The sequence below is a fragment of the Hordeum vulgare genome, chromosome 4H (genome assembly GCF_904849725.1).
Source record: "Hordeum vulgare subsp. vulgare chromosome 4H, MorexV3_pseudomolecules_assembly, whole genome shotgun sequence".
Taxonomy (NCBI): Eukaryota; Viridiplantae; Streptophyta; class Magnoliopsida; order Poales; family Poaceae; genus Hordeum; species Hordeum vulgare.
Window position 1 is genome coordinate 566,887,867 of NC_058521.1, and position 10,499 is coordinate 566,898,365.

Genomic DNA, 10,499 nt, shown 5'->3' on the forward strand with positions numbered 1-10,499 from the left:
TATAGGTATCTCCGAAGGTGTTCGTTGAGTTAGTATGGATCAAGACTGGGATTTGTCACTCCGTATGACGGAGAGGTATCTCGGGGCCCACTAGGTAATACAACATCACACACAAGCCTTGCAAGCAATGTGACTTAGTGTAAGTTGCGGGATCTTGTATTACTGAACGAGTAAAGAGACTTGCCGGTAAACGAGATTGAAATAGGTATGCGGATACTGACGATCGAATCTCAGGCAAGTAACATACCGAAGGACAAAGGGAATGACATACGGGATTATATGAATCCTTGGCACTGAGGTTCAAACGGTAAGACATCATAGAATATGTAGGATCCAATATGGGCATCCAGGTCCCGCTATTGGATATTGACCGAGGAGTCACTCGGGTCATGTCTACATAGTTCTTGAACCCGCAGGGTCTGCACACTTAAGGTTCGACGTTGTTTTATGCGTATTTGAGTTATATGGTTGGTTACCGAATGTTGTTCGGAGTCCCGGATGAGATCACGGACGTCACGAGGGTTTCCTGAATGGTCTGGAAACGAAGATTGATATATAGGATGACCTCATTTGATTACCGGAAGGTTTTCGGAGTTACCGGGAATGACGAATGGGTTCTGGATGTTCACCGGGGGGGCAGCCCACCCCGGGGAAGCCCATAGGCCTTGGGGGTGGCGCACCAGCCCTTGATGGGCTGGTGGGACAGCCGAAGAAGGCCCTATGCGCCATAGATAGAAAATCAAAGAGAAAACAAAAAAAGGAGGTGGGAAAGAAGAGAAGGACTCCACCTTCCAATCCTAGTTGGACTAGGATTGGAGGAGGACTCCTCCTCCCTTGGTGGCGCAGCCCTTCGGACTCCTTGAGCCTCAAGGCAAGCCTCCCCTCCCCTCCTCCTATATATATGGAGCTATTAGGGCTGATTTGAGACGACTTTTGCCACGGCAGCCCGACCACATACCTCCACGGTTTTACCTCTAGATCGCGTTTCTGCGGAGCTCGGGCGGAGCCCTGCTGAGATTAGATCACCACAAACCTCCGGAGCACCGTCACGCTGCCGGAGAACTCATCTACCTCTCCGTCTCTCTTGCTGGATCAAGAAGGCCGAGATCATCGTCGAGCTGTACGTGTGCTGAACGCGGAAGTGTCGTCCGTTCGGCACTAGATCGTGGGACGGATCGCGGGACGGTTCGCGGGGCGGATCGAGGGACGTGAGGACGTTCCACTACATCAACCGCGTTTCTTAACGCTTCTGCTGTGCGATCTACAAGGGTACGTAGATCGGAAATCCCCTCTCGTAGATGGACATCACCATGATAGGTCTTCGTGCGCGTAGGAATTTTTTTGTTTCCCATGCGACGTTACCCAACACAATTATGCTCCGACTTCCTAACATACCGGATCACCATACGTGCATGCTACGGGAATCACTAACTTCAAAACAAGTATTTCTAGATTCACAACACCCTACTAACATAACTCTTGATATTACCGAATCCACGTCTCAAAACTAATTGAGAGGAATCAAAACTTCTCTTTCTATTCAATGTACATGAAGATGGAGTTTTTGTATCTTCTTTGGGTACCTATCAAATTTGGGACTACTTTCATAGCATAAGCCAACTACCAAATCACGCACCGCTGTGCTCTAAAGATATAAGTGAAGCACAAGAGCAAAAGTATCTAGCTCAACAGATATAAGTGAAGCACTATGAGCATTCTAGCAAAATCACGATGAGTGCATGTCTCTCTCTCTCTCAAAAAGGTGTGCAGCAAGGATGATTGTGACACAACAAACAGAAAAGACTCCTATGATACAAGACGCTCCAAGCAAAACACATATCATGTGGTGAATGAAAATATAGCTCCAAGTAATGTTACCGATGGATTGAAGACGAAAGAGGGGATGCCTTCCCGGGGCATCCCCAAGCTTAGGCTTTTTGGTGTCCTTGAATTTGGCTTGGGATGCCTTGGGCATCCCCAAGCTTCAGCTCTTTCCACTCCTTATCTCATCGTCCATGAGAACATCACCCAAAACTTGAAAACTTCACAACACAAAACTTAAACAGAAACTCGTGATAACATTAGTACAAGAAAACAAACTACCACTTCTTTTGGTACTGTAGCAAACTTGAATTCTACCTATATTGATGATGGGCTACTGTATTCTCACTTTTCCATGGCTAGTATCCCCCGATACTAACCATAGTTTCATCAAAACAAGCAACCAACTCAACAAAAACAGAATCTGTCAAAAACAGACCAGTCTCTAGCAATCTGTATACTTCGTATACTTCTGGTATTTCAAAAAACCTGAACAATTACGACGGCCTGTGAAAAAGGCATATCAATCAGCAGCAAAAAGAATCAACTCAAAATCTATTTCTGAATAAAAATGAAAAATCATCTCGTGAGCAAACAGTTTCTGTCTTTTTCCAGCAGGATCAAACAACCATTACCAAGACTAGTCATAAAGGCTTTGCTTGGCTCCAACACAAAAAGAAACACAAAAAACACAATCACAACAGAATTATGAAAGTTTGGACGCAACAAAATAGAAATAAAAAGATAAATTCATTGGGTTGCCTCCCAACAAGCGCTATTGTTTAACGCCCTTAGCTAGGCATAAAAGCGATAGAATCACGTATCGTCGTCTTTGGTGCTCAAACCATAAGTGGCCCTCATCATGGATTCATAAGGCAATCTTATTTTATTTCTAGGAATGTGTTCCATGCCCTTCCTTAAATAAAATTAAAATCTAATATTCCCTTCCTTCATATCGATGATAGCATCGATAGTCCTTAGGAAAGGTCTACCAAGAATAATAGGGCATGTAGGATTGCAATCAATGTCAAGCACAATGAAATCCACATGTACATAGTTCCTATTTGCAATAATAAGAACATCATTGATCCTTACCATAGGTTTCTTGGCAGTAGAATCAGCAAGATGCAAATTAAGAGAACACTCTTCAATCTCATTAAAACCCAGAACATCACATAAAGACTTTGGAATCGCAGAAACACTAGCACCCAAATCACACAAAGCATTGCACTCATAGTTTTTGATTTTGATTTTGATGGTAGGTTCCCACTCATCATGAAGCTTTCTAGGGATAGAGACTTCCAATTCAAGTTTCTCTTCAAGAGATTTTATCATAGCTTCGACGATATGATCGGTAAAGGCCTTGTTTTGGCTATAAGCGTGTGGAGCGTTCAACATGGATTGCATCAAGGAAATGCATTCAATCAAGGAGAAACTATCATAATTGAATTCCTTGAATTCCATGGTAGTAATTTCATTACTACTCAAAGTTTTAACATCTTGTACTCCACTTTTAATGCTTTTAGCATCAAGATAGATGGACTCCGAATCATTGGGGCACTTTTCAACCAAAGTGGATTCATATCCATCCCCATAATCATTAGGTTTGACACAAGAAAACAAAGATTCAATGGGAGTCACACCAAGCACTTTAAGATCTTCGTGATTCTGATCACGAGAACACACCTTTTTAAGCCATTCATGTCTAGCAGGAATTTTGGCGGTTCTTTCTTGGTGCTCAATCATGGAAACGCGCATAGCTTTCAAAGTTTCTACCATGTTGATTTTGAGAGGATCACATCTAACTTTCAAAGCATCAACATCACAAGAAATTCTATCAACGCTCTTAGCCAAATCGTCAATTTTGAGTAGTTTTTCCTCTATGGACGCATTGAAAATCTTTTGAGAGTTGATGAACTCTTTGATATTACTCTCTAGATCAGAGGGTAATCTATTGTAATTTCCATGAGTATTGTTGTAGGAGTTGCCAAAGTTATTAGAGGAGTTACTAGGAAAAGGCCTAGGAACATAGTTTCCTCTAAAAGCATTGTTGTTGCCAAAGTTATTCCTACCAACAAAATTAACGACCAAGCTAGCGTTGATACTCTCAATCAAAGAAGAAAAAGGCATATCATTAGTATCCAAAGGAGCACTTCTACTAGCAACCAAATTCATTAACTCGTCCATCTTAGCACTTAACGAGTTAATTTCTTCTATAGCGTGTACCTTCTTACTAGTAGGTGACCTTTCAGTGTGCCACTGAGAGTAGTTTGTCATGATGTTGTCTAAGAGCTTTGTGGCTTGCCCTAACGTGATTTCCATGAACGTTCCACCTGAGGCGGAGTCCAAGATATTTCTAGAAGTGAAATTCAAGCCAGCGTGAAAGATCTGAATAATCATCCAAAGACTCAAGCCATGAGCGGGACAATTTCTAATCATTAATTTCATTCTCTCCCAAGATTGTGCAACATGTTCATGATCAAGTTGCTTGAAATTCATGATATAATTACGGAGAGAGATGATCTTAGCCGGCGGAAAATACTTGGATATATAAGCATCTTTGCACTTATCCCAAGAATCGATACTATTTTTGGGCAAAGAAGAAAACCAAGTTTTTGCGCGATCTCGCAACAAGAAAGGAAAAAGCTTCAATTTAATCACGTCATTATCCACATCTTTTTTCTTTTGCATATCGCAAAGCTCAATGAAGGTATTGAGATGGGATGCGGCATCGTCACTAGGAAGGCCAGAGAATTGCTCTTTCATAACAAGATTCAGCAAAGCGGCATTGATTTCGTATGACTCCGCACTAGTGGCGGGAGCAATCGGAGTACTAATAAAATCATTATTATTAGTATTCGAGAAGTCACAAAGTTTGGTGTTTCCGTTCATGGTGACTTCAGCAAGCAAGCAAGCACACAAGCAAACAAAGAGCAAGCGAGAAAAAGGGCGAACGAAAAGGCGAGTGACAAAGGCAAATTGGTGAAGTGGGGGAGAGGAAAACGAGAGGCAACTGGCAAACAAAGTAAATGCAAGGATGAGTTTGCGACATCTACTTGGATGAGTCCTTGACTTGATCTTCCTCCCCGGCAACGGCGCCAAAAATTCTTCTGCTATCCCACATACAACAGCGCCAGAAATTGACACGTTGACGGAGGCTGGGCTTGCGTTGGTTTTTCCCTTGAAGAGGAAAGGGTGATGCAGCATAGGAGCAGTAAGTATTTCCCTCAGTTTGAGAACCAAGGTATCAATCCAGAAGGAGGGTCTCGTCAAGTCCAGAGTATCTGCGCAAACACAAACAAGCTTGCACGCAACGCTTCAAAGGGGTTATCAATCCCTTCAAGATTGTTTGCAAAGTGAGATCTGAAGGCAGAAAGTGCAATGAAGTAAAAAGTGTAAGGCTGAAAATATGGTGTGGAGTAGACCCTGGGGCCATAGTGTTCACTAGAGGCTTCTCTCAAAATAGCAAGTATTACGGTGGGTGAACAAATTACTGTCGAGCAATTGATAGAACCGCGCAAAGTCATGACGATATCTAAGGCAATGATCATACATATAGGCATCACATCCGAGACAACTAGACCGATACTTTCTGCATCTACTACTATTACTCCACACATCATCCGCTATCCAGCATGCATCTAGTGTATTGAGTTCATGACGAACAGAGTAACACTTTAAGCAAGATGACATGATCTAGAGGGATAATCTCAAACCAATGATGAAAACCCCATATTTTTACCCTTGATGGGAACAACACGATGCGTGCCTCGCTACCCCTTCTGTCACTGGGTGAGGTCACCACACGGTATGAACCCAAAACCAAGCACTTCTCCCATTGCAAGAATCATAGATCTAGTTAGCCAGACAGAACCCACAACTCGAAGAGAATTACAAGGATATGAAATCATGCATAAGAGAGATCAGAAGAAACTCAAATAAGATTCACAGATAATCTGATCATAAATCCACAATTCATCGGATCTCGACAAACACACCGCAAAACAAGGTTACATCGGATAGATCTCCATGAAGATCATGGAGAACTTTGTATTAGATCCAAGAGAGAGAAGAAGCCATCTAGTTACTAGCTATGGACCCATAGGTCTATGGTGAACTACTCACGCATCATCGGAGAGGTCATGGTGTTGATGAACAAGCCCTCCGTATCCGGATCTCCCCTCCGACAGGGCACCAGAACGTGCCCCAGATGGGATCTTGCGGAGACAGAAGCTTGCGGCGGCGGAAAAGTACTTTCGATGATCTCATGATTTTTTCTGGAATTTATGGGAATATATAGGCGAAAGACCTAGGGCAAAGGGCGCCCAGGGGGCCCACAAGCCTCGATGGCGCGGCCTCCCCCTGGTCGCGGGGTGGGGGCTTGTGGGGCCCCTGAGGCTCCCCTGCCTTGGCTCCCAAGCTTCCTGATCTTCTTCCGTTCCAAAAAAAATCTTTTCGGGGATTTTATTCCGTTTGGACTCCGTTTCAAAATCTCCTCTGAAAGGGGTAAAAAAACATGGAAAAAACAGGAACTGGCACTTGGCGCTGAGTTAATAAGTTAGTCCCAAAAAATATATAAAAGGCATACAAAACATCCAAAGTTTGACAAGATAGTAGCATGAAACCATCAAAAATTATAGATACATTGGAGACGTATCAAACTATAACATGCAAGGGATGAACAAGTCACCCGGCGTGTTATTCGCGATGCTAAAAGTCGCAGAGTCAGAACTCCGTAAAGAGCATCAATTGTTGATGGTTCCAAGGTTGATGCAATCGCCGTCGGCACAGTTTCACTTCGTTACCATCAGGATTAGTTATGTACTTAAATATTTGTTATTCATTGCATGCGTTAAGCATGAACATTATATCTGGATCTTGTTTATTGCGAGACAGTTACTCGTTTAAGTCAGAGAATAATGGTTGTTCTATTTCTATGAGTAATATCTTTTATGGTCATGCACCCAATGTGAGAGGATTGTTCATATTGAATCTTGATAGCGATGATACACATATATATAACATTGAGAGCAAAAGTGTTAGAGTTAACAATGATAGCGCCATGTTTTTGTGGCACTACCGCTTAGTTCATATTGGTGTAAAGCGCAAGAAGAAACTCCATTCCGATGGACTTTTGGAGTCACTTGACTTTGATTCACTTGACACGTGCGAACCATGCCTCATGGGCAAGATGACTAAGACACCGTTCTCCGGAACAATGGAGTGATGACCCACAAGTATAGGGGATTGATACGTCTCCAACGTATCTACTTTTCCAAACTCTTTTGCCCTTGTTTTGGACTATAATTTGCATGATTTGAATGGAACTAACCTGGACTGACGCTGTTTTCAGCAGAATTGCCTTGGTGTTATTTTTGTGCAGAAATCAAAGTTCTCCAAACGTCCTAAAAAATTTACGGGGAGCAGTTTTGGAAAATATCAAAAATACCTGCGCCGGAATCCACCTCAGGGGGTGGGACAGTGGGCCACAAACCCCTGATCCACCACCACCCCCTGGTGGCGGTGGGCAGGCTTGTGGGGCCCACAGGCACCTGCCGCCCCCAACTCCAGTTCTATAAGTTGTCTTTTGTCCCACAAAAAATAAAAAGAGTAGTTTTCGTTGCGTTTTCGATACGGAGGCGCCACCACCTCCTGTTCTTCATCTGGAGGGCAGATCTGGAGTCCGTCTTGGGCTCCGGAGAGGGGAAATCGTCGCCATCGTCATCATCAACCTTCTTCCCTCTCCATTTCCATGAAGCTCTTCGTCGTTCGTGAGTAATCTATTCGTAGGCTCGCTGGGCGGTGATGAGTAGGATGAGATCTATCATGTAATCGAGTTAATTTTGATGGGGATTGATCCCTAGTATCCACTATGTTATGAGATTTGATGTTGCTACTACTTTGCCATTCTTAATGCTTGTCACTAGGGCCCGAGTGCCATGATTTCAGATCTGAAATTATTATGTTGCCACCAATATATGTGTGTTTTAGATCCGATCTTGCAAGTTGTAGTTACCTACTATGTGTTATGATCCGGCAACCCCGAAGTGACAATAAGCGAAACCACTCCCGATGATGACCATAGTTTGAGGAGTTCATGGGTTCACCAAGTGCTAATGCGTTGGTCCGGTTCTTTATTAAAAGGAGAACCTTAATATCCCGTAGTTTCCTTTTGGACCCCGCTGCCACGGGAGGGATGGACAATAGATGTCATGCAAGTTCTTTTCCCTAAGCACGTATGAGGACACACGGAATGCATGCCTACATCACATTGACAAACGGGAGCTAGCCACTTATCTCTCCGTGTTATAGCTGTTGCATGATGAATATCATCCAAACAAATCACCGACCCATTGCCTACGAGTTTGTCCTACTGCTGTTACTTGTCTTGCTCTGCTGCTACTACTGTTCCTACTGGTGTTACTTGTTTTGCTCTGCTGCTGTTACTTGTCTTGCTTTGCTGCTGCTACTACTGTTCCTACTGCTGTTACTTGTCTTGCTCTGCTGATGCTACTACTGTTGCTACTGTTGTCACTTGTTTTGCTCTGCTGCTGCTGCTACTACTGTTGCTACTACTGTCGCTTGCTACTGTTGCTACTTGCTAATGCTGTCACTACTGTTGTTCCTTGCCACTGCTATTGCTCGTTACACTGGTGCTACCTGCTACACTGTTGGTTCACCTATCGTTGACGGGAATTGACAACTTCCATCGACGCGGCAACGAAGGCGCCATTGATACAATCGTTAGGAATAGTCTGCTGTCAATAGATCGTTTCTGACACCGTTGTTATCATATTACTTTGCTGTTACTATTGTGCTCGCAGATACTAATCTTTCAGGTGTGGTTGAATCCGACAAATTCAGCTGCTAATACTCGAGAGTATACTCTCACCTCCTAAGGCTTACCTACAAATTTGGGTCGAATACTCTACCCTCGAAAACTGCTGCAAACCCACGCGCTGGTAGGCCATCAACAACATTCTTCCAGTTTCATTGCTGGGGAGTGCTATCAGCATTCTTCTGGTGCCGTTGCAGGAGAAGGTTAGTTGTTATAAGCATTCGTCTAGCTAACACTAGAGATTGCAGGATCAACACTTTTCTGGAGCCATTGCCAGGGAAGCACAGCTGAAGTCAACGTTTTTCTGGCGCCGTTGCCGGGGAGGTATTGCTATATTCTCTGAGTCACTTGGGATTTATATCTGCTAATCACTATGAAGAATCTGAAGGATCCAAAGACCAATGTCTTGCCCTCCACTACGAGGGGAGGTAAGGAATTGCCATCTAGCTCTGCACTTGATTCACCTTCAGTTATGAGTAAGTTTGCGACATCACCTCCTGCTAGAAATCTTGATATGTCGTCTGTGATTGATGATGCTTGTGATACTACTGCTAGAGATGCTATGCTTGATACTATCCCTGATGATACTATGCTTGATACTATGCCTCATGACACTATGCTTGATACTGCTAGAGATGCTATGCTTGATACTACTTTGCCTCATGATGCTAGAGATGCTACTATGCGTGATGATGCTATGCTTGATACTGCTAGAGATACTCCTTTGCCTGATGTTCCACTGGGAGCGTTCCTTGATGCTCATATTCCTAGAGTTACTGCTAATGCTCGTGATGCTTGTGATACTGCCGATGCTATTGAGATAGAACCTGCTTTTGCTCCTGTTAGATCTAGCTCTCCTAGATATGAATTGCCTGTTATACCTGAGGGTTACGTTATGGAGGGAGAGATAGCTGAGGATTTTCTTACGTGTAAGGATGCCTATGATGCTGAGAAATTAGTTCTCAAGTGGAAGGAAAAATCTCGGGAAGTTAGGATGAAAAATGATCCGAAATTTGCCGCTTCGCCTATCTTTGTCACCGATAAGGATTATGAATTCTCTGTCGACCCTGAGATAATCTCTCTAGTCGAATTTGATCCTTTTCACGGTTATGAGTCTGAGACGGTCATAGCCCATCTTTCCAAACTATCCGAAATAGCCAACCTTTTCATTGATGAGGAGAAGATCCACCACTACTATATCCTTAAGGTGTTTCCTTTCTCTCTAAAGGATGATGCTAAAGTCTGGTTCACCTCTCTTGCTCCTGGATGTGTGCGTAGTCCCTAGGAGATGGTCTATTACTTCTATGAGAAATATTTCCCTGCCCATAAGAAGCAAGCTGCCTTGCAGGAAATATACAACTTTGCTCAACTCCAAGAAGAGAGTTTTCCACAAGCTTGGGGGAGGCTCGTCCAGCTACAGAATGCTTTGCCTGATCACCCTCTTAAGAAGAACGAGATACTTGATATCCTCTATAACGGACTTACCAAAGCCTCTAGAGACTATCTAGATAGTTGCGATGGTTGTGTTTTTAGGGAACGAACTGTAGAACAAGCTGAGACTCTACTGAATAACCTCTTGATCAACGATAATGCTTGGACTATTCCCGAATCACCTCCTAAGCCAGTCCTAAGAAAAGAGGTATTCTATTGCTCAATCCCGAAGATATGCAAGAAGCCAAGAAATCTATGCAAGAGAAAGGCATTAGATCTGAAGACGTCAAGAATCTACCACCTATCGAAGAGATCCATGGTCTCGATAACCCGATACAGGTAGTAGAAGTGAATTCTTTGTGTAGGTTTGACGAGAGTGATATTCCTTTTGATAAACCTGCTAGCCTAT